The sequence below is a fragment of the Nipponia nippon genome, unplaced genomic scaffold (genome assembly GCF_047370975.1).
Source record: "Nipponia nippon isolate SJK-2023a ecotype South Korea unplaced genomic scaffold, ASM4737097v1 scaffold_9, whole genome shotgun sequence".
Taxonomy (NCBI): domain Eukaryota; kingdom Metazoa; phylum Chordata; class Aves; order Pelecaniformes; family Threskiornithidae; genus Nipponia; species Nipponia nippon.
Window position 1 is genome coordinate 42,605,967 of NW_028262413.1, and position 23,571 is coordinate 42,629,537.

The window sequence follows — 23,571 nt, forward strand, 5'->3', positions numbered from 1 at the left end:
CCCCAGGGCTACGTGGTTGAACAGGGGCTGCAGCCTTGGGGACCCTGCGGAGGAGGCTGCTATGGAAGTGGTAGAGGAGAGGACATAGAGAACAACTGGGCCAGCTCCCTGCCTTGCCCAACTGCATGAAAAGTGCCCCAGGACATCAGCTCCAAACAGCCAACCAAAGGGAATCAAGACTTTAAAGAAAGCACAAGGTTAAAGATTATCGAGCTCTTTTGTTTCCCACGTGTTGGGTTGCTATTATTTGCTTTCTGACCCTTATGATTAGATAAAACAAAAAAGCCCTTGAAAAGGTGACTTAGATCTACCCAGGGCCGTGAAACGTGGAGGTGCTGTTCTCACAAACAATGAGATACACATAGCACATAGCAGAAGGCACCAGGGACTGACCCCCCACCTGATGCCACCAAGAGCAAGCTAGCTTTGCTTGGGGGCACACCACGCTTTCCAAATCTATGCCTTTTCCTCAGAAAGCTGGTGTCATCCTGTCTGTGACATGGGGGCAAGGCTAATTGCATCACTTGAATGCTAGGAGAACCAGCTATGTGCAAAGCTCCCTGAGAACGTGGCCTGCTCATTACACTCATTATCATTATCTGTGCCTTTCCAGACACGCGATGGATGGACAACCACATGGCCTCAAGAGGGTTTTGTGCCCAGACCTGTGCACTGATAGAGAGAAGAGATGTAATGGGGGAGGAGGGCAGGGCCTGGGGTTGTCTTAATTGAGTGTTAATGGGTCCCAACTGGGAGACAGGCTCAGCTGGGTGCCAATTACCCTAATTGATAAGAAGCTCTGATTGGATCCTTGGAGGAAGCTAGTTCCTCACTGAACTTACTAAAGGGAGGCTGGAAAAGGAAATAGCTCTCGCTTGAAAGGGGGAAGGTTTTGGTTATTGATTTTTTTTTTGTTGTTGTCATTATGATTTGGAAATTTGCTATGAAGCCAAAGTGGAAGGACTGAAAAACAAAACAAAATGGAGAGAGCTGCGTGTGGTGGGGAATGAGGCTGCAGTGGAGCAAACAAAAATGCTTAGAAGAAAGTTTCCCAAGGCAGGTAGGAGAAGGGAGCCTTGGCAGGGCTTCCTGATGGGTGTCTACTTGTTCAGCTACTTGTAGAAAGCTGCATCTTTCTGTTTCTGCTGTGGTGCTTCCCCAGCAAGTAAGCAGGACTGGGAGGGGAGTGTGTGGAAGCTACAGGCAGTAGGGAAGGTGGTGTTATGACCCTGGCTCCCTCCTTGCTTGGTCGCAGCTGCAAGATGCAGAGCTGTTTGTACGGCTTGTAGGGGCTGGTGCGTGCTGGAAGGTAGGGTCCCCAGAGGCCTGCAGTAAGATATGGCTCATCTATATGTTAGGATAGGGATGCCTATTTGAGCTTGGGATAGCTTTGTACTTGCTCCTGTATGAAGTATCGGGCTCTGTGCCAGTGTTCTGTGGAGAAATGGGGTCAGGGGAGAGCAGCTTTTTTTCTACATGTCTGAGCATGCTGGCAATACTGATGTGAATGACAGGTTTTGTCTTAAAATAAGATGGTTTCCTTCCTCCTGGGACCTGGTTATTACAGTTGTTGCTCACAGTCAGAACAGATGAGTCCAAAGGAAATAAGAACTTCTGGTTGTCTTTGAGTCTGTCAGAGTTAATCCTTTGCAAATAAGAAGGAAACTGAGGCACGGAGAGGTTGTGCGCCAAACGCAAACCAGCAAGTCTAAATTAGCTCCATTCTGCCAGATAAATCAAGACACAAGCACATCTGGTGGTGGAGACTCTTTGCTGTTTATTTTGCTTTTGTTTTGCTGAAAAGACTAGAAATTTTTCCTTTGCCAAATTAATCCATGGCCCTGACTTTCTATTGAGAAATGGTACCTTTGGTGTCTCAGTCAGAGCCCTTTAAATCCTTCGCACAAAGAGTTTCCCTTTCCTGTAGGAGGAAGGAGTGCAGCAGGCATTGTACAGCCTTGCTGCAGTGCCAGGCACTGGTAATAACCTCATTAGAAGATCCCCTCTTCCCCTTTCTTTTTCTCCCTAGGACCATAAAGCACTTGCAGATGTGAAGGCAGCTTCCAAGCATGGTTCACCTGCTCCTTGCGGTGCTTGGTCTTGATGCAGCTCCAGGGAGCTCTTTAGAAAGCCCTCATAAAAGTATCAAAGGGATGACTGGATGTTTTTGTTAGGGTGGATGTGTTGCCTCTGATTTGGTTTTCTGGCCCAGGCTTTGTTGCATTGTTAAAGCTTTATTTTTCTATGATCAGCTAAGGTACCTGGGCAGACCAAAGGTCTAGTTTGCTCAGGACCCAGCCTCTGAGGCTGTATTTTCATAATTATTGGTATTGGCTTTGTGCATTGGGCCAGTCAGTGACACATCTGATCTGTATCACCTGTTGGCGTGTACAGAACTTGCACTGGTTTTACACTTGTATGCCGAGGAGGTAGGCATGTAGCAAGTGAGATGATATTTAGTGCAACACAGACACCTAATCTGTCAGGATTAATCCACCAATGTTTTTGGAGCTGGAATAATGAGGCTTTATTGGAATGGTACTCTATGCCATTTTTTGTCATGCCTTTGAGCTATAACTGGGGCAACAAATGCTGGACTTGATGTGTTTTTTTGAATCACATCCTTAGATTGTCAATATTAAATGCTTTGGGAAAGAGGATCAGAAGGGGGCAAGTAAGGAGTGATTCTTCTCATACTGATCTCTCGGATGCTGTTAACCAAACAAGACTGGCCATAACCATACGAATTTTATCTGCCTCTGCCGGTGAAAAAGGAAAAGTACAACAGAGATATCAAGGAAACCAGCACACTCTCTTCCCTGAGTGTGTACTGCTGACTTATCAGCTTTTAAATTGCTGACAAATGACAAGCTCCTGTAATGATCCAGTTCAGAGGGTACCTTCTTGGAGAAACACAGGGATGCTTCTGGCAGGGTCATTACTGGAAGTCGTTAATCACTGATTTGATATTCAAAGCTGATGGCGAAGTCAAAACAGGTCAGCATGCTAATGGTCATCAGTGGTGGCAATGACCAATTTCCACAGAATTATTGTCAGTGCAAGCAGCAATAAGCAGCTCAGAAAAGGCAATCTTTTATTTTTTAATGGGAGCCAGTATGGGGTGGGCTGTAGGGGCAGAATGAACCGCTGCCTGACAGAAGGCAGATTTGCTTCTAATTGGGAGAGGCGAGCAGTCAGGAGAGATGCAGCTGTAACTCCAGGGGCAAGCAACATTTCCCAGCTGAGACCATCTGCTGTCATTTTCGACTGAGAAATGAAACAAGGTAATGCTTCTGGTTAGCACGAGGGAGCTGGCGTGCATCACGGGTGAGCATCGGTTTGGGGGTGGCCTGTTCTAGTGAGTGGAGGGCTATCCTTCCTTGACTGCCTGCTCCAGTGTGGGAGTTGGGCAGAGCTCTGTGTTGCCCAGTTTAAAGGTGGAAAATAAATGCTGGGAGCTCTTGAAGTCATTGCTTAGTCCTTGTCTGGGAGCACACTGTTAAGGAAGACTACAAAATGCCCTTTTGTATCCAGTACCGCCATTTTCTGGTAGCCCTAAAGACACTCAGGAACAACTAAGGCAGGTTCACGGTGTGTTTTCACTAGTCCCACACAGTGGTATGGACGTACCATCTGGAGCCCAACTGGTGTGAACTGTTGGTTTGCTAACATGGAAAATTTGCTGTGGACCCTCTTGTTTGTGTCCAGTAGTTTCCTGCTCTGTTAAAGCATCTGAGTCAGTTTTCCGTGAATGTAAATTTAAAAGTATTTTGATATTTAGTTTTATTTTTTAAACACCTTGGTGAGAAGATTTCCTTCAAACCTTTTCATTTGCTTTTTTTGAAAGAGAAATGAGAGCACTGATTCTCACTGGGAGCCAGAAGCAGTGTTGCCCAGTTATGGTTCAAAGCAGTGAGAGGTTCTCCAGCCTGCACTTATTCCTGCACTCGTGGGTGAGGAGCTGCTGTGCTGATGGCTGTGCAAAATCAGAACAAAAAGACTGTCCCTGCCCTATAAATCTCCACGTCTAACTCCATCCTGTTATCTCAGACATTTTTCTTTGGGAAAGAAAGATTCCAGCATCATGTTAGGGATTACTCATTACTCTGAATTATTGACTCAGGGTATGTGAAGCTGAGACATCTTGAAATTATTTCTCTACAAAAGCATATGCGGTGTCAGAACAATACCTCTGGAAATGGAGAAAGCAGGACAACAAGCGCTGTTTGATCATGCTGACCTTTGCCGAAGGCGGGTTTCCATCTGGGGATGAGGCAGGAGCTTCATCACCCTTCTCTTCTCTGCCCCTGTGCTCAAGTGGCCTTTAGCTGGTGCAAGTTTTACTGAAATGGACACACATGTACTAGGAATTGGACTTGAGACCAGCAATTAATTTCACATAATACCTTTGTTGTCCCTGACTTGGACCAGATTTGAACTAGTGACCTGGAGATGAAAGTCACCATAGTCCCTTAATAGTCCCCCTGAGGCGGGCAGGCAGCCTTCTTGCTGGCTGTGCTAAAAAACCATGGCCAGGCTATTTCCCTGCCTCCCTCAAGTTTAACCCTCTCCCATCCCCCTTTCTTTTCCCCACCTCCTCCAGCTCTCCTTTGCCTGCTGGGCATGACCAGGATAAAAGGAAGAGCAATGAGAGACATATGCGGAGCCTTTTAACCCCTCTGCAATGGCCTGTGGTGAGTCTGGCCAGGGGGTGAGTTGTGCATGTCCCGGGGTCTTCTGGGTTGCTTGAGTCTCCAGACACATCTTTGAGACGGGACTTCATCAAGTGGAAATGTATTTGCTGGAAAAGAAATGGGAGTGTTCAGGAGTAGAGCACCTGTAACTGGCATCCAGGTGTAAAGCACAAGGCTCTCCCTGTTTCCTCCCATTCCTCATTTGATGCTCATCCAGTCTTTACCCTGCTCTAGTCCCCTGCATCTCCCCATGTGGAGGCAATGGCTGGTGGGATGGGTTGGAGAGCAAATTCCCAGCATCTATGGTGTTGCAAGTCTGAGCTCAAACACAAGGAATTACCCTTTCCCACAACCCTATCTTTAATTCTCTTCCTAATGTAGACTAGGAAGACCCTTCTGGCCTTGAGTCTTTCAGACAAGATGCAAGATCATCCACTTTCCTGCCCTCTGTGTTGCTGAGCCACAACCCTGGAACTCCAGAAGCCAGTATCATACTGACATGCCCTCAGATGGGGAGGTAAATTGAGTGTGGTTGGGTTTCACTCTTTAGCCAGGAGGTTTATAGCTGAAGCTATCTTGCCTGGAGGACCTTCAAAAATAGTGCTTGCCATGTATTTCTAAAAGGGGATTAGCCAAATCTGAACTTATTCCTGAACAGCTCCAACTGGACAGAGCAGGCAGGGAGTGCCTGTTTTTATGTCTCTTGCCTTGACTTGTCTTTGGCCTGTCTCCCTGCCTGCTCTTGATGTCCCAGGGCTCCTTCTCTGACCCTGACTTTGCAGGGGAAAGGCAGGAGCATGATACCCTAAATGAAATCCAGGCTGGGTAAGGAATGAATGGAGACTGTTCCCATCTGATGGCCAAGCAATGCGCACTCTTGTCAACTTTCAGTACCTGTCATCCTGTTCCCACCAATGTGAGGCCTCCTCTGGGATGAGAAGTAACCCCTCAGCACTGGTGAGTGGTCTTGCTTCCACTTGCAGCAGAGGTGCCATGTTTTGGGCTGCATCCTCACCAGTGAGAGCTGGATCTGCTAAGTGCCAAGTTTTGTAGCTGTGGTTGCGTGGTGGGGAGGTGGAGTTCTCCAAGGTATGTTTTATGAAGCCTAAAATCCATGTGGGAGGAAGGAAAAGTGAACTACATCTTAGGAAAATATCTCATTTTGGTGCTACCCAGAAAGTGTCTTGCTGTGGTCTGGTGAACACGAAGAAGTGACAGGCGTGCTTTGGCAGCAGAAGGCGGCAGTGAGGTTTTTGCTGCAGAAAACTCCCACCCTGGAATGCAAAATATTTTATGGGCACTAATAAATTAAACCTCATGTGTTGCCTCTAAAAATGCTGTGGTAATGAACCAGCCTGAAATTACAGATAAGGGGAACGGAGCAGAGAGTAATGTGCTCATTTCTCTGAGGTTGCAGGACCATCCAGCAGTATGAATGGGGTGATACCTAGGAGCCCATCTCTCCTGCACAGTGGCCTTTCCTTCAGGCTCTTGCTCCTCATCATAACATACCCAAATATTCTCTTCCAAAATCCTCCCTCTGATTTTCATCTAGCAGTACATGGGGTACTTTAGTTGTCTTTAACAGGTTCCTCAGAAAAAGAGGCTTATTGTCTTTACCCTGGTGTTCTCTATCCAGAGGAATGCCTCTCCACTGGAAAAAAAAGTTCTGGAAATTAGAAAAATGCTGAAAACTCCATATGTCCTGCTCTGTCTGTTCTCCAGAGCTGTGGCTGCTCAGCAATCCCCCATCGAGGGCTGGCTGCCAGATTAGTGACATGAGTTCGTTAGGAGGGGGAACACGTTTCTGCAGGTCCCATGCTGAGGAGTGTGCAGGCAGGCGGGAGCTCTGCAAGGCCTTCCATGTCTCCCCACCAGCTGACACGGAAACAGGAGAGGCACCCTTTCCCTAGCTAATTTTCTTTTTTCCTCAGTCCTCTCCCTCTTTCACAGATGTCTTAAGGACCTTAAAAAGTCTCTTGCATGTGGGCTCTTGGCACTGACGAAGCAGAAGCTGCCTGCAGGCAGAATAACCCCCTCTTGGACAGCTGGATGAAGACATCACTCATCAAGCATCAGCTCTCTCCAGGTAACAAATCTCTTGCTCCTGCTTTGCAGGAATGTCTGCACTCACACGCTCGCACCTGAGGCTGTCAGCCTTCAAAGCCCCTTCTGCCCCACACCCCCTGCTCTCCCGGGCTGACCCCCTCCCCGCTCCCCCAGGAGGAGGGAGGGTGCACACACGTGCTGGTTTGGGGTTTGGCCCCGTGCAGCCTGAGTGGGCTCCAGTCCCAGCCAAGCATCTCCCAGCTGTCAGGGTGGTGAGGAAATCTCAGCGCAGGGCAAAAGGGAATCGGGTCCTGTAGGAAGGGAACAAACTTCCACTTCCATGCTGGAAGGGGTTATTAGGATCCAGCACTACCCTCCTCCCCGAGCTGCTCTGCAGGCTCCCTGCAAACCCCTTGTCCTTCCTGCCTCCTTCCATCCACCCAACCTGGCTGCTCCACTTAGCCCCCATTGCTACCTGTGCCTTCTAATCTCCCCTACTATATAATAGTAATGAACACTTTACCCTAATCTTTTTTTCCCCTGGGAGTCACAAAGTGAAATGGGACAGCATGAGAAAGGATTTACGTGAATGTGAAGGACATTAGTTCAGGAGGTTGCTCCTGGTCAGTGAATTAGTGTCCCTTAGTGTCTTGCCACAGGGAGGTGATGAGATGACAACTCGGTCATCCTGCTGTCATGCAAGAGAAAAAATGAAAGGGTGTTCAGCAGCAGGAGTGAGGGCTGGCGGTCCTGAGAGGGACCATGCCCGCCTTATGTTGCGGAACAGCAGGAGAAGGGACCAGCTATGAAGGCTGTGACTGAGCTGTCTGTTCAGAAACAGGTTTGGACTTCAGGTCCATGTCCAGTGAATTTTGGCTAGTCTGCTCCATCCAGGGACCGGGCAAGAAGGTCGTATTCCCCTTGTGTAATAACACGAAGTGCAGTAACAAGGAGTATATTTTGCCTTAGAAATTGTGTTGCAGTAGATTAATGATTGACTTGTTAAGCTCTCTGGCTGTCGGTAGGGTTTTCACTTTGCATGTTGTCGAAAGAGAAATTTTCAAGTACTGTATCTGTGCTGTATCAAGTATTGTGTGCTGTGCTGTACCTGGGGAATGGGGTCTTTGAAGCACTATTACATTTTTTTGCTAGAGAAGCCTCTCCTTGGAACAACAGGAAATATTTCTGCAGTCCTTACCATGTGTCCCAAAGCATGAATGGCCTCTAGCATACGGGGAGGGTGCTGAAAATAGCAGCCTGCAGACCTTCCTTGGAAAAAAAAAAAAATTAAATGGACACATGGTAGGCACCAGGAGAGAGGCAGTGATGGAGCCCTTCCAGGGAAAACAGCCCTCCATTCTGGGTCACGGAGTAAACACAGATGTCTTGAATTGTAAGTAGCTGGAGGGAGCAGAGCCATCGCGTGGTTTGCAGAGAGGGTTTGCCTTGCGGGCAGGCCTGCCGGGATGTTGGCTGCAGTGTGAGACAGCAGAGCCTGACTTGGAAATTAGCTCTGGGGATGGCACGGCAGCCCTGCATGGGGCTCGCCAATCATTCTGGCCCCTCAGCTGCCCAGGAGCAGGTCCCAGGTTGGCTTTCATCCTGTCCTGCAGTCTGAGAGCTCTCTGCCTCCACCTTTGCCTCCCTGCTTACTGCACAGAGAATAGTTTTGATTTTTGGCTGGAACTTTTGGTAGGGGCAGGGAATATCTGGTGCAGGAAAAAAAAGCAAGCAACTTGGCCACAGTCATGCCTCATACCTGTTTTTATCAGAGTGAAGAATCAAGACTTAATCTCCTATATATCACTGGAAAATCCCACCTTTTCTCACTGCCTTAAACTCTGAGAAAGAGGACCCTTAATATAAATCAAACTCATTGTGGGTGAGAATTGGGAATGTGCCCTGAGAGGGGAACAGAGAGGAGCTATCCTTCCCAGACAAACCTGGGTCCTGCCACCAGGCTAACCTCTGCTGCAGGAAAAATTGTTTCTATTTCAGTTCCTTAGATATGAAAAATAAAAGGAAGGAAAAAACCAACAATGATTTAAAAAAAAATGAAGCAGTGACAAATAGCTGATTCACTTCTGGGTGAGCAGTCAGGGAGGAGCACCGTGATGGGGTAAGTGCATGGCAGCTGTCCTCCCTCCTGTGCTCTTGTGAGCTCCCAGCTCTGAGGGCTTGGCCGGCCGAAGACTGTCCAGTGCTTTTCACCAGTTCTCCATTTATATTGCTTGCCTCCTTTGTAATGACTGAAAAAGAAGGGAAAATAAAACTTGAGAAATAAAGGTGAGAGATATTACAAGGCCATCATCCTTTTGTTAAGCATGTACTTGGAGATCTCTTAGCAAGGTTTCCTTCTGAAGCTCAATTTGACTGTATTTCTTCTGGAAGGGAAACAAGAGTTGCAGCTGCAAAAGTGCTGTGCAATGAGACATGGAGCAGCTCAGCTCACTGCAGCAGAAAGGGACCTGGATTCTGACCTCACTGGGGCTGCAGGCAGTTGCAGGAGGAATAAAAAATAAATCTGGGCTTACTGCCATGAATAATATGATGTCTTTACATCCTGACCTAATTGTATTAATTCTTCATGGCAAATATCATATGGAAGTGACTGTTTAGTACCTAGCAATGAGAGTAGTATTGGCCATCTGGTGCTCTTGGCTTGGAAGGAAAAAAAAAATCCAGATGAAAGAAAACTGAAAAACATAAGTCTTTCAAATAATGAATTAGCCGGATTCATTACATTTCAGTTCAGATTTGACTCTACTGACACTTGCATATGGGCAGGGCGTGGGGTGCTTGCATGGCTGTATCTAGGAGGAAAGTGACCCCTCCAAGCTGACAATGTGCAGAGAACTGGGGTTATTTTGCAAGTAAGACTCCATAAGAAACAGTGGTGTCAGCTCTGTTTTACCTGACTTACTGGCAGGTTTCCCTTTGTTCTGGGCAACCCCATGTTAAGTTTCTATGAGTCCTTACCCAGGTAGTGCAGCTTGTTTGTAGGCAAAATTAAAGTCAATCTCTTTTTCCTTCCATGAGTTAAAGCAGGCAGGGAAACTGATCTTTTTCTTATGTCTTACCTAAGCTTGGAAAAAGCATCTGAGCCTGGTCTGGCAAGGCGGTCATATAAATCCTTTCCTTTATACTCTGCTCACATCTGGCTGCACAGTGACAGGCAGCTCAGAGACAAAAGACCTGTCAGTGCTTTTGCTCCTTTTTTTTTTTTAATTCCACGCAGTCCTGGGAAAAGGTGGTATGAGAGAATGACACTCTGCATTGACCTGAGGAACACTGCAGCTTCTCTTGGGGTTTGACAGCAAAAAATCTCCCATGAGATTTATCAAGGCTGAGGGTCCTCTTCTGAGACATGCACACTTACTAAGTGAGATTTGGCTTCAGGTGCTAAGATATTGGGACTTTTGCTGAAGAATTTTTTTTGTTGTTGTTGGAAGTAGCCAGGAGCAGCCCAGCTTGGTTTGGAAAACAGGGTGGGAAGCTTGAAATGAGTACTAGAGGGCTCCAGGGGGATGACAAAGTGGCTGGGTTTGTTGGATGGGTGGGGAGAGTGGTCAGGGAACCTGGGTTTGAGTCAGTGGTTTCCATCTGTGTAAGGGTTGGCCAGAGGTGAGCTTGAGCTTGCTCATCAGCCCAATGTCCTTGCTGGACTGGCCACTCGTGAAAGACCTGGGTGTGCCAGAAGTTTTCTGTGCTCTGCAGCGCTTCCTCCTGGAAGGTTTTGGAGAAAAAGATTTCATTTATTTTTGTTACCAGGGACTTTCCTGCACTGCACCTGTGAGCTAGAAACAAGTGAGTAGTGGCAAGTTTTTGGATGGTAGGGTGCTGGAACAGGTGGTGGGAAGGGGATGAGACCTCTTTGCTGAGACTGTAGAGACCATGTCTGTATGCTTGCACCCCAGAGCTCAGCTAATCCCATGCTAAATCTCTGGAATCAAGGAGGCCTTGAAGGCAACAAAAAGTGGTGGATAAATTTCTCAAGCAATTGAATCTGGAATATTATTCAAGGAGAGCTCATAAAGCTTCACTTGAACAATGTATGCTGCTATAGACTAGGTTGAGGTTCAAATGTAGAGCCTGTTACTCCTGTGGTTTTGGCTGTTGGTCAGACAACAAATCCCCTGTGTTGGGATGCTGCAACATTGGTGCAGTGGTCTGCAAGTTCAGTGTCACTGTTGTGATGCTGCTAAGGAGCATGGAATAGGCCAAAGCAGGCATGCTGTGAGGGCTGGTTCTTGCCTCCTGAGGGGGTCATGTGTGGGGTGTTTCTACTGTGAGGCATCAAGATGGATGGTTTTGGGCAGTCCATTTATGTTTTACCTAAAAAGTCACCATAATAAGCATTATGAAGAATCACTGCAAACTGCTGCTGAGTTGAAGAAGACAAACACTTAGGGAAACACCTTTCCTCCCTTCCCCAGACTCAGCTTCAGTCCCCACCTCTCCTCCCCCCTCCCTAGTCTCACCTCCCTGTGTCCTTGCAGCAGCAGCACATGCTCCCCTGAGTGGCTGCAGTTTTGGGGAGCAATGGGTTGTTTTCCATGGGTTTAAGAGTGATTGGGAAGAGGCAGTGTTTGGCCCGGGGTGGTTCACAGCCTCCCCACACACAGGACACCCTGCAGCCCCAAACCCGGCTGTTCATGCCTGATACAGCATCACATGTGAACATCATCATCAGCCATGGGCTGAAGGAGTTATCTCTGATAATGAAACTGCTCTTCTGACAAAGAAGCAGGGCCCTGGATGTTCACAGAGAAGCAGAAATGTGAAGTTACCCACTAAGCAAGAGTAGCACTGTGAACCGGCATGAGAACCCCGATCCCTTAGTCCCAGGTATGGTTATAGGGAGGAGCTGAGTGTCTTTGTCTTTATGCCCGTTTACTACATGCCTAATCAACTCTGGCTTTGCTTTTAATTTAAGCCTGCCCTTATCTTCCCTCCTCCCCAATAATTAATGATCAACACCATAATCCAGCCTGATTGCTCGACAGACCAGGAGTGCTCTATAACCAAGGCCTTTTTAACGGGCTCCTTATTAAGTGTGCTTGCTAGGTAAACAAGCTGGGGGGAGCCTGCTGTGGGGTAATATATTTCCAAACCACTCCAGAGTTGCCAAAGCTGTGGACCAAAGTATGTGTGTTCAGAGCCATGAGAGAGAGTCAGTTGTCACTGGCTTTACTGACAGAAGCTCTTAATTGTCCACACCTTTCTCTGAAGGATGAGTCATGGTTGCACTGGGAGAGCAGCAAGGGTTTTTCTTCCTTGGGTTTCAGAATAACTGAGAGTGGTAGATATATATGGTTTAGGTTATGGCTTATATGGTTTAGGGCAAAAAGCCCTAAATTTGTGATATTCACAGAGGAGCCAGGTTCCCAGGACACAGCTATTGCCTTGCATCCCCTGTTTAAGTGGGTGCTGGAGGATCCAGCCTGATGATGTTGCAGGATGAAGGCTTATGTGCTGTGGGCTGTGACTGTGCAAACATCCTCCTGTCTTCCCAGTCCTGCTCCACCTTGACTAGATGGGGTCTTTCCCTGGATTTATTTCCCTTAGGATTATAATGATGGATTTCAGACTTCTGCTGTAGATATTAAGCTGGTTCCAGGGAAGTAGTTCATGGCTCTGGCTTGCTGATGGTTGCAGTGAGCTGGGGTGTGGTGACCCCAGCATGTCTCTTGCTTGGACTGTAGGCTTTGTTCTTCTCAAAGGTGCAGGGCTGCTGCTGAAAATCCTGCTGTTGAGTGCTGAAAGGCAGCAATCAGGCTGTGGGCAGCTAAGCTGGAGTAAGACTTTCCTATTTATTTTACTTAAAGATGCAAACAACAATCAGGCGGGAACCACTTTTGATCATTCACAAAATCCGTCTGGGTTTTGAACCAGTGACCTGCAGGTCAAAGGCTTCATGCCCTCTTCGGTCCCCAGAGAATCAAGTCTATTGTTGTCCACGAACTGCAGGTACAGCCTGGCTTTCAGCAACTGCTTGCTTTTGAAGCCAAGTATGCAGCTTCTGAGTTTCTCCTCATTGTCACAGTTCAGCTTTTCGTACTGTATTTTCATTTCACAAGGCTAACAAAGTGGGATGGGAACCAGCAAGCCACACAGCCTCTGATGGGCCAAAGCCGGGCTCCTTCATCCCTCACCTTCTTTCCAAATCGCTGTGGCTTGGGTAAAGTCCTGCCTAATGGTAGATCTGATCAACCCACCATCTCCTGCAGCCTGTCTTGGAGATCATCTTGTGAAATATATATCACAGGCTTTCCCTACCCCCTGCCAACCTGTTTCTTGTGTAGCTTCTATATATGAACCTGTGATTTCATGCCCTAGGGAAGCATTTTTGTGATAACATGCCGCAGGGTGGATGGTACCTTGAGGCCAAACTTGATGTTATGCCATTTTTTGGATGGATGGTGTGATGTAATGAGCAGTGAGGTGTTGTCTCTGCAATGCTGCTTTCAGTGACAGTGCACACTAAGGATAAACATTGTGCTCTAGGATCACTCCATTTCCCAGGGAAGTGGTTCTCCCTTTTTTTTTCTCCTATGGACTGCTGATATTTGTTCATTACTAATCTAAAAATAAACAGCATCTTGCTTGAAAGCAAGCCTTTGCCAGCTGATTATGGGAAACCTAAAATATACTGAACTCTGATTCATCAGGGCATGATAAGATTTGATCCTTTTAGAACTGGTATGTGGATGACTGCTTTATAAATAATAATATCATGTGATTAATATGAAACATAAATTATAATTAATAACAACATTCCATGGGGTGGGAAGTGTCCAGCCAGACAGCTTTCCCACCCCAGCCCCATCTGAAACAACACGTCTGTGGCAATAAAGCAAGTGTTAAAAGTACACCTGGCATGGCACAGCATATAATAAGTGCTACAGAATGAGTCACAAATAAAAAAACCAAGCTTCCATTGATGAAAAAATTAGGAGAAAGATAATCGGCAAGTGACATCGGCTGCAACTGACGGCACTGTGCAAATATGCATAATTATGCAAGCAATTTGCTTAGCATTGATGGTATCTGTTATGAGGTAAAAACATCCTGGTGCACTGTGGGAAGGTTCACGCAAATTACAACAGGGCCAGTGCTTGCTAACTTGATTTAGAGCTTCACTGAACTATAGATAGTCCCTGCAACTGCCTAGCCTCTGGGGAACTAGAATGGTTTCTGCTACCTGCGTTTTCCACACGTTTGCTATGGCTGTGACCAAGGCAGAGATAACTCCCACCTCCAGGGATCAGCAGACTAAGCAAATATATACTTGCACTTATTTGATTAAAAAAAAACAACAACAAAAAAAACCCCTAACCAACAAACCCAAAACACCTTATACCAACCCTAGTATATGTTTGTTCATTTGTTCCTGCGTTAGCAGGACCAAAATGCATTGTTTTCAAAATATTCTTGCTTCTCTCCAGCAGTTTTACTGCTTCCAAATATGTTCTGTGCCCCAGCTCAGCAGTAGGTGGTTATTTAAAACAATACATTTCTCTTATTTACAGGGCTTTCTCAGAGGTCTTGGCGTGTTCAGACTTTAACTAGGCTTTTGCACGCAAATTTAATGTGTCATTGCGGCATACTTAGGCATAATTAATATAGAGGGGTTACTTGTAAATTAGTACTAGGGACAGATTTGAGAACCCAACCCCAGCAGTGTTTTTCCTTTAAACGCTCGAGCTGATGACAGGTTTGATGTGAGAGTGTCAAGTGACGTTTACTAGCCAGGAGTATTTATATTTTGGATGTGTGTGGTGGGAGATTTTTTTCCCCTCACTTTTTTCTGTTCCTAAATTTTGCAGCTGTGCTTTGATTTACATGAAGCGGACAAAGTTGCAAGTTTACAGTGTTCCAGTTCCTTCCCTCATTAGAAACCAGAATGGCAATTCCAGCAACCCTCGGGGAAAGGGGCTGCGATATTTTACGTACAATATGAAGGCAGCTGAACTTATCTTATGAAGAGTTGGCTAAGATATGGTGAACATAGAAGTATCTGCTATAGCATGAAGCTTTTCTCTGTTAAACATGTCACAGAAGGCTGTAAATACTTTTAGGGTGCAAGAGCCAGCTCTTTTGCTGCCCAGAAAAGCTGGCTGAATCCTTATTAACTGCAGTACCCTTCTGAAAAAAAAGTTAAAAAAATGGGAATTTTTTGTTATATGTATTAAAAAAAAAAAAGTTGGAAAGCTGCAAATTCTCTCTTAAAAGCTTGGAGGGGAGGGAAGCCCTCCTGCTTCAGGATGCAAACTGGCTTGTTACAGAAGGGGATTGGGAACAAACCTCCCCTGAAACAGCTGGGGCCGATCCCCATCGGAGTCAGGCTGCAGGACCAGATGGTCAGATGTCCTTTGACAATTCTATTTTTTATTTACATGAAAACACACTTTTAGTTGGGAAAAAAAATTGTAACCAGTTCTGCTGTAAACAAATGTAATGAAATTGTAGTCCATATTCTGAGAAGTTCACTGCCTGTCTGACAGTCATATCACTAGGAATATCAAACAAGGAGCAAGCAGATCAAGAAGGGAAAGCATCAGCTCTTTTTCTGGCTTTCAGGGACCAGCAGAAATACAGAGAAAAATTGCTGGTAGTTGATATATCGACCTGTTTTCATTAGAACTTCAGTGTTTCTTTCAGCTGAAAGAGAAGATATGATATGTCTTGATTAAATGAAATGTCATCTGAGTGTTGAATTAATTACATAGAACATGGGCAAGGACTTGGTATTGTATTAATTTGGCTGCTCTGGAGAAAACATCAATAGGCTGTTTGAGAATGATAACTTTATACTCTGTCATCTTCTATGTAGGGATCTCACAGCTCTTTGCAAACACTGATTTATTAAGCTTGGTAGAGGTAGGAAAGCATTAAAATCTCCCTTTTGTACAAGCTAGAGTAGCACTAAGAAAACTTTCAGGCTTTTCCTCTGCAGTTCAAAGGCAATGAGAGTTTGATACGCAAAGGTATATAGGACTGGACCATAAATAAACCACTAAAAGCCTTTCTGGTGCCTCAGTCCTACCGAGTTGCACAGGACTGGCAGAAGAGCTGGTAAGAGAAGACCAGATTTCCATGGTTTTCAGTACTGAAGTTTTTAAATGAGTATTAAGTCATTCTCTGCCTGGTGGTTTATTAAGAACCAGCCACAGCCAGGGTTTGGCAAAGATCAAGATCATTTTTACAAGCCCAGGTTGACTCAAGTGAGTTGTCATATACTGCTTTCTGGGAAAAGGCAATTATAACTCAGGAGGTTCTTCTTTGAAAATTATTTTGGCAGATGCATTCTGTTTTAAAGTATTTATGCATGCTAAAATAATACTGAAGATAAGGTGATGGGAAAGGTGAATCAAAGCAAAAGCCTGCTTGAGTGGGGTCATGTTTTGTTTCAGAGATGTGTTCAAAGCAAATTTGAAGATATTCTCTGGACTTGCCACCACATTTAATAGGTCATTGAGGGCTTGAGGAGGGGCTGAATCCGACTCCTAGAACTTTGTAAAAGTGCTTGAAACCTGCCTTTTTGAAAGACCCCATGGGCAGAGATACAAAGACTGATCTACCCGCAACATCTCAGCCCTGATTTGGGTTATACCAGGGGCAAGGCAGGATAATAGCGCGGGTTCACTGCCTGCTCAACCCTTCACCTTCTCATAAAGATGGCTAAGGCAGATTCTGTTATGTATCTTAGCGCAGAGCCCTCCCCAGCCAGGTAGCGTACATAAATAGCAGGAATCATTACTGGCAATCGTTGTGTGAGATTTTATAGTGCAGATGTAGTTTTATGGTTATTATTTATTTTTATGGTTCATTGGATTAAGGCCCCCAATTTACTTCATAGCTCTCCAATGTCAACAGTTATCAGGCAGCTGCTAATTGGGGCTGGATCAGAATCAGCAGCCTGTCACTGAAAATCTCCATGGGTGACATTTCTGACACCCCCGAAATCATTGGCAACAAGCCCAATAACACCAAGAAAGCCAGAAACTTACCCGGCTCCCCCATGCCCATCTCCAGTGACAGGCCTGCAGAACTCGGAACGAATCCTCATTTCCATACTGATAAAAGCTAATGAAGCATGGAGGAGCATCATTAAGTCATAAGCAGTTTTTGCATTAGTGGCTGGATGCAAAGAGGGATCAGAGGGGTGGGGGTTTTTTTTGTTAGTGGTCGTATAACTGAGTAGGACAGTGTACTGGAGAATTCAACCTTTCGATAATGATGAGAGAAAAATAAAAGGTAAGGGAAGAAGGAAGAATGATGGCATCATTAGAAGAAATGGGAAAAGAGTAAAAGCATTAACTTTCATGACAACATTTCTTAAATTTCAAATTCCTAAAAAAGTAGCAAAAAAATTGAAAATAAAATGTAGGCTTGGCCATAGTTGGGCTCAAAAAAACCCTGAAACCGCAAACCACAACAATATCAGGCACAATTTTTGGTCTCAAAATATTTTTAAGCCTTTAGTTAAATTCAGTTTTACTATGCATCTTCTGTGGGGCAAAATATTTAAAAATGGTGTTCCCCACCTGCTCTAACAGTGGCAGAGACCAACACATGCTATGTGATCCTTGCTGTCCCTGTTGCCACCTGTCCTGTTGCTTTCAGGTGGCAGAGCCTGCAAACCTCGTGACAGCTGTAGTGTAGGAGGGGCGGGAGGCTGGTACATCCAACCTGTCTCTTCTGCAGGCTTAGATGGAAGATCACGGCAATTTTTCTGAGCTGTGCAAACAAGTGACATATGTGCACTGAGAACAATTTAAAAATGTGCATTTGATAGATTTTAAAAAATAAGCCACTCTTGTTTGGTGGTGGTTTTCTGTCTGAGAAACCACTAAATCTATCGTGCTCTGCTTATGTGCCATGCAGGGAGGTTGCAGACCCCCCCAGAACTGATTCCCTCAGCCCTATATTTCACCTTCCTTTTGATTGCTCTGTCATTTTAAGACTTTAGATAATAGGCCATTATTCTCAGAATTGCTATTATATTTTATTAATAGGATGGGGGGAAATTTATTGTCACAAACTCTGAAAGATTTGCACTTGGAGCACTCACAGCTCTTGAAAAGGGCAATTCATTTAGCTGCCTCACTTGATGGATGGAGACTCTCGTCTCTTCCTCCCTACTTTTCCAGGTCCTACCAGCATTTGCAGCCTGTGGGGGTCGGTCACCTTCAAGGTTGGTGGCAGGACCAGCAGTTTGGTCTCCTGGTCTCCAAGCATCAGCCAGAGCCAATCTGCCGCCAGCTGCAGCAGTGGGTTACGGTGGTGGAGGCTGGGTTAGTGCTGGTGGCTGGAGCTCAGAAGATCTGAGTATTCCTCTCGCATCTGTGCGTGTGGGTGTGTGTACACGTACGTAGAGCCAGAACAAGTCTGTTCCTGTTTGGGAGATCAGTGTCAAAAGTGTATTTTGTAAGAGCTGGCCAGGCTCCTGTTTCCACATTACTAACCAAAAGCAGTTAGCTGGTTTTTTGGGGGCCTCTTTTTTTCCAAATCAGTGCAGGGCTCTGTCTCTTCCTTTAGAAAAGGGAAGGGAAGGACATGCTCCAGAGCTGTTTTTACAAAAAGTCTCCGTGGAGGTGCAGTTTCTCCTGGTCTGGTGGGGCTGGGCACTGTATGACAGTGTGGACAACGTGAGATTGCAGTGTAGCGGAAGGAAAAACCCACCCTGGGGGATGGGGACCAACTTGCAAAAAGTTTCTGATCCCCTGGTGCTTACAAGAAAGAAACAAGTACGGACACGTTGGATCTAGCTGTGTCTCTCCTTTTGTCTCCGTACAAATCGTACAGTCTCCAACACTCCAGAAACTTAGAGCAAGGAGGGTTTTTTTTACCCCAAAGTGCCTGAACACCCAAGGCTGAAAATCCTGTTCTCACTTCTACTTCTCCTTCTCCTTCACCCATGCTGAGTGTCTTCTTAATTTGTTATCCTTGGTGTGAGGTAAGCTACTAATTGCAGTGACCTGCAAGCGCCCATAATTTTGTCCAGTGAAAAGCATCTTTTGGGGGTATTTTAAACACCATTATACAGTTGGGGCTGGGGAAAGGAGAAAGATGTGTTGGATGAAAGTGGCTTTCCTAACCCCTTGGTGGCTGCAGGCATGTTAGTGGCTGGCCTGCCTCTGCTGGCAGAGGAAGAGGAGGGGGGAAGAAAGGAGAGCATGGTTTGCTCCAGTTGGTGCATTAACCCATCCCACTGCCTCTTGAGTTGTAGCATCTGGGGTGGGGGGGACAAACAGCAAGAGGTGGCCCTCAGGGGAAATGAGACACCTGCGGTGGGAACAGCTTTTAGTTACTAGCCGTTGCCTGACTGCATTTTTTTTTTCTTTGACATATTTTTCTCCAGCTCCCTTTTCTGTCAGACCCAGAAAAAATGATATTTAATCTGCAGGTACAGCCTACAGCTGGAATAAATGTATGCATACCTGCACCTTCGACTAGGTTTAGGTATTTGTTGGGGGGAGCAAAAGTGCTTCCATGTTCTTGGATAAGGGTTGTGCATTTTATGCACAGGAGGAATATAATTTCATAGCTACCTATACAGATGTAGCAGCTGGTTTTATTAGACTTCCTTGTATCCTAAGTGATCTGTTGCAGTCACCAAAGTGTTGGCTTACAGTCTGAAAGAGGACGTCGCAGCCTGGCCTGTGACAGCTGGAGCACGGGGGGGCTGTACGAATCACCCACGGCCACGCTCAGTGGTGGTGGGTGCTGGGAAATAACCGTCCTGACACCCAGCCTGCGCACTGAGCTACTGGGGCTTCTGCCTTTGTCTTATGAATGCAAAGACTTCAATGTCATAAACCAACATTGACAAATTGATATCCCATATGGAAGGATTTGAAGATGATCTTTCCTGGAAGAAATGCTCCCAAATATTCTTATTAACAGAGTTGCAAATAGAAATGGGAATTATTGACTCCCTGTTCAATCTGCAGCCAACAGATTCAACTGTTGAAAGAAATCAATTGTGAAGTCAGTGGGTGCTTTATGATATTTTAGTGGTTTATTTCCAGTGTTTCTAGTCATACCCTTTTAAATCTCAAGCTTCAAAAATCCTTGGTTGGGTACAAACAGTATGGTCTGGTTTTCAAAGCTGCTGAGCTGTTAAGAACACTTTGAAAATCAGAACAAGGATGTTAGATGCCCAAATCTATAATCAGGAGCCCAGGTTTAAGCATCTGGGTTTGCATACTTTGTTTCTACTATCTGCACCTTTAAAAAGTAGAAAACAGCTACCATGTTGCTCACTACTTATCATTAATCCAAACAATTTGAAGGTAGTTCATTTTGTTATAAATCAGTCAATTAATTCTGTTTGTTAATTCACTTTGTTGCAAATTATCAAGCTATAGGAAGTTTCTGTATATTAACACAAATCTTACTTTGGTACTGCTGTTTTCTGAGTAACCCACAGCTAGCAGCAGTCAGATTTTTTTTTTTTTTCCATTTTGAAGTTTTCTCTGGTTAAGTCCAGTTCTTATGCAGTTTCTTCTGTCTCTCTGCTGACTCCTCAGTTTTTAAGGTCCTGTCACTTCTGGGGATGGGGCTCAAAAGGTCTTTGGGGAGAGCTGGTTTGCATCCTGAACTCAGGAGCAAGTGTTACAGGTCCCAATTTGCAAACAAGGAACTGCTGACACTAATTATTTTTGTTGCTTATTTATCTCTTGATAGTTACTGCAATCCAATTAAAATCATTACCGTTCCTTGCAGGTGGCATGTTTCTTCATTTGGATTTCAGGAGACAAACAACAGCAGCTCGTGGAGAAGACCCTTCTGTGATGGGAAAATTCATTTTTGAAAATTTACTGTGAAATTCACATTTGTTCAAAAAAATCCACCAACAAACTGCAGAGACTATGAAGTGATCACAAGCCTCTAGCAGTGGAGATTTAAGATGGTAAATATTGTAAACCTCCTAATAACCCTTATATCATGACTCAGTTTTAATTATATCGAATCAATGAGGTCTTGAATTACCAACAATTTCTGAGAAAATTGTCAAGAGAATGCATGCCAGGACAAAATGTGTTTTAGAAAAAATATAGTTTTGTTTTTAAAAAAATATCACCGTTGTCTTTCAAGTGGTTCCTGGGAAAATTATCTTTAAATAACCGAGGGAAATTGGCATAATGATTTAAAGTTGGACTGGAAAGTTGCACGCTACCTGTGGGTCCTAACAGTGAAATTAGAAATAACATATACACTGAACTATGAGACAGATATTGCTTTAATGAAAGGCATAACGGTGACACTGCATGAACTTAATATTTAGCCAGTGACGTTTACACTTCACAAGAGCCCAGGGGAGGCAATTAGGAGGGCTGGAGAAGGAGGGAATAATTTTACCTGTCAGGTTTGTAAGTGGGCAGCTCTTTGTATGTGTGTGCGTACGTATGCATATTTGTATGTGTATGAAAGATCCAGAAACTAATGAAAGAGAGAGGCTTGGCGGGGACTGTCAAGCCTGTGGTTAGAGGTGGGGAAGGAGCTATTTCCAAACCCACAAGATTTATTTGTGGAACTGGTGGATAGGTGGGGGGTAAAGTTAGCAGACTTTAGCCTTCAGGGCTTTCATCTGCTTTAAATTCAGTTGAAAAAATTGCTAATTGTAACAGCAAGCAGGTAAGTTAGCCACGTACACCTTACAGATGACTTCATTCTATTTTTATTTAAAATTTGTTCTCTGATTATTTTTTTCTCCCTGATTTCTCAGAATGTGACTAGGGAGCGGTAAGTGGAGGAGGCTCCAAATTCAGCACTTGCAGCTCATGGGTCTCTGAATGGCACGGTTCTGCCCAGAGTCAACCTGGAAAACGAGAGCTTTCCTTTTGGGATGGAAAATTGAATGGTGCTAAGCTGGTGTTAAGAGCTGTACAAAAACAGTCCTTGCTCCAGGAGCTTGCAAATACCAGAACTGCAGTGCAACACACGCTCCTGCACTCACAGGAAGGTTTGGCTGAAGTCTGGTATCAGCCTTGTGGCCACCCCAGTCTTCAGCTAGGACTGAACCCCAGATCTTTCATCTCCACTGTTTTTGGGAGATGAGGATCTACAGTGTTTCACACCCGTGGCAGATAAAGGTGATGACAACAACAGCACAGAGCACCAAAATACCAAATCCAAAGAGCCATTTCAGTGTCAAGTTCTTAATGATTTTCCAGTCTCTCAGAGATATTTGCAGGGTGATTCTTTTTTTTTTCTCCCCAAACGAACCTTCTGCCCCACCTCAGTGCTCACTTGAGGCATCTTTGAGTTCCTTGCTGTGGAAGAGGGTGCTGCGGACAACACCATGGACATAACCAAGGTTTCCTTGTCACCATGCGTTTGCCTGTGCCAACCAGCCTGGATCGTCTGAGGTCCCCGCCTGACCTTGTGGCTGGTGCAGCTGGGGCCAACCCCTACCATAAGTGCTGGGAGGGATTTCAAAGTAGAGGCTAAACATCTTAGGAGGTTGGCTCTGATGCCCTGAAGGAAATGGCAGTGATGGGTCCAGGTGTCGTTGCTTCTCCTCATCACCCACCTAGGTACCTGCCCTGCCTCTGCCTGAACCCCATATCAGTTGGTGGTGGGGATACATGAATCAACTGCTGCAGCACTGCCGCAGCTCAGCAAACCCATCATCACGCAGTGCATTGAGCTAAAGCACTACTGTGACTCTGAGGCAGTTATTTTTGGGGGAATATGTATGAACTAGAGCCCAAAAACTTGGCTTGAGCGAAGGGCAGAGAAGACGCCTCACTTAGCCTGAGGAATGCTTTTGACACGTTGTTGCCACATCTCTTGGCTGGGAAAAAGTTGTACCTTTCCTGTAAATCGAGATTTCACTGAAGTCCAGCTGCTGTACAGCAGCTTGTCTCTTGATCACGTTTTTGGTTTTAAAACCCATTTCTAGTCCAGCAATGAGGAGAAAACCCAAAGCTGATTTCAATGAGCTTTTTAATGGAAAAAGTCATGTTAAATCTGAACCGATCTCATGATCTTGTCTGTGTGAGTCATGACTTTTTAAAGACCAGTTAAGGTTGTGTTAGCACTGCTCCGTACTTATCTGTGAGTAGAAAGGTGATGGTGGGGAGGGGCTTGTGGTGTTATTTTTTGAAGGGTCTAATGTTTAGCTATCTAATTTGGGAAGCACGACTATCTCCGACTGACTCTTATCACCCTTTCAGCGAGGGAGATAGCAGCCAGTGCATTACTCACCGTTACCCCATAGATATCTGGTTTCTGAGTACGTGTTATAAAACGTGGCAGCTGAGAAACAGTGAAACCTCTCAGCACTGGGCATGGGGAGGTGGCTTTAGTCCCATACAGAAAGAGATGGATGGACTTGTCGCCTGCTGCAGAGACTGCAAGAGCCTCGGTGGCTCTGCTCTGTTGTCACTCAATTAGTCACTTCTCCTGGGGATTAAAGGGTGGGGAGGAGATAAACTGTGCTATAGGAAAGTCCCCTAACTTATGTTACTGTTGCCAAAACTGCAATAATAAGGGCAACTTTATTATAGTTAAAGAAGGAAAAAAAAAAAAAAAGCCCTTCTCTATCTGTTGCTGTTTTCTCCCTGACAGCTGGTTGTGAGGCACCAGGAAGGGATTTAACCTCTTACTAGCACTTTGCAGCTTTATCTTCCACACAGGGTTTCAATGTGCTTAGCTTGTGTGGGTAGTTTTTATTCCTGTTTTGCAGATGGAAAATAGAGCCACGCAGTTCAGAGGTGCTCCTTGCTGAAAATCCAGCATCCCCCTTGCTCTGGGTGAGTTAGTGGTACAGTACAGGGTGAGGCCTGGACCACCTCATACAGGTTTACCCCTT

At 45.4% G+C, this 23,571-nt stretch overlaps 1 long non-coding RNA gene across 1 annotated transcript; it reads left to right on the forward strand.

The window, feature by feature from the left end:
- Positions 1–925: 925 nt before the first annotated feature.
- On the forward strand, positions 926–21,618 carry LOC148050295 (uncharacterized). Its single transcript, XR_015701714.1, has 4 exons — positions 926–1,060; positions 6,648–6,783; positions 20,478–20,664; positions 21,481–21,618. It is a non-coding gene; the product is annotated as an uncharacterized LOC148050295 (long non-coding RNA).
- Positions 21,619–23,571: the final 1,953 nt, after the last annotated feature.